Here is a 1,132-nt window from a genome sequence, read left to right on the forward strand (position 1 = left end):
ATCGTACGGTGTCGAATAATTTGGTGTCGAATAAATCTGTGTCGAATCGAGCGGTGTCGAATCGTACTGTGGTCAAACGGAACCCGCCCGGATTACAGTACTTTTGGGAATCCTATTATTTTTATTCCGAAACTTTTCATTAAATAATCACGTTACTGTTTTATACCCTTTTTGTTGATCTTCCCATCCTTGCATCAATAACAGTGTTATTCAATCTTTTTTAGATAGCTCCGCTATTCTTAATTAGAGCAAAGAAGAATTAATCAGGTAAGTGAAAGGAAATTGATCTAAATAATTGAGTAGAAAGAAATACTAATTATTAAGTGTTGGTCCAACTATTGATTTGATTATTTCAACCAACACTAGCAAAAATCTCGGTGAACAACTGAAAATTTAATAAATCAATTAATAATATTTACAAAAAATTTCTGAGTTATTGGAAACAAAATGAAAATGTTTGAGACAATCAATTGAAGCGCGATGGCTTCTTTTGTTACAGGAAACATTTTTGGGGCTGTTTGTTTTCGTCTACGAGGTAACTGCTGCTTGCTAAGAAGAAGACAGCACTGCATCAAAGATTAAAATCAGTGATCCGTATTGTTTGCTCAAGAGCTCGTACACTGGTGCCTGCGAGAGTGAGAGAATAAAGATCAGCCCCGCCAACGCTTTCGGGCAGATTCCCGCTAACGCCTTTGGACATCACGCATTCGAGTAACTTTTCGCGATCACCTTCGGGCAGTTTTCCGCCATAGCCTACTAGCATAACCGCTTGAAGCCGTACAACTTTGCTATTGGACAATTTTCCAAAATGCATTCTTACTGAAAATATTAGGGGGATCCGACACTTTTTGATTATTGCATTTTCTTTAAAGCAATTAAGTGGTCTCATTATTTCGCGCACAAAAGTATTCAGGTTATGATTACTGAAAATTAAATAAAATTTGTAAGATATTTTCCATTTTGTGTCAAAAAATTGTTAGCTTCAAACCTTTATAACTCAAAAAGTACTTAATAAAAAAATGTTTTATTATAAAGTTTTGGAACGATCTCGAGATAAGCTATAAAAATATGCAATAAAATGGGGCGTGTTCCGTTTGACCACAGTACGATTCGACACCGATCGATTCGACAC

The sequence above is a fragment of the Pseudomyrmex gracilis genome, unplaced genomic scaffold, assembly GCF_002006095.1.
Source record: "Pseudomyrmex gracilis isolate BER0280 unplaced genomic scaffold, ASM200609v1 scaffold_56, whole genome shotgun sequence".
In the NCBI taxonomy this organism is placed as follows: Eukaryota; Metazoa; Arthropoda; class Insecta; order Hymenoptera; family Formicidae; genus Pseudomyrmex; species Pseudomyrmex gracilis.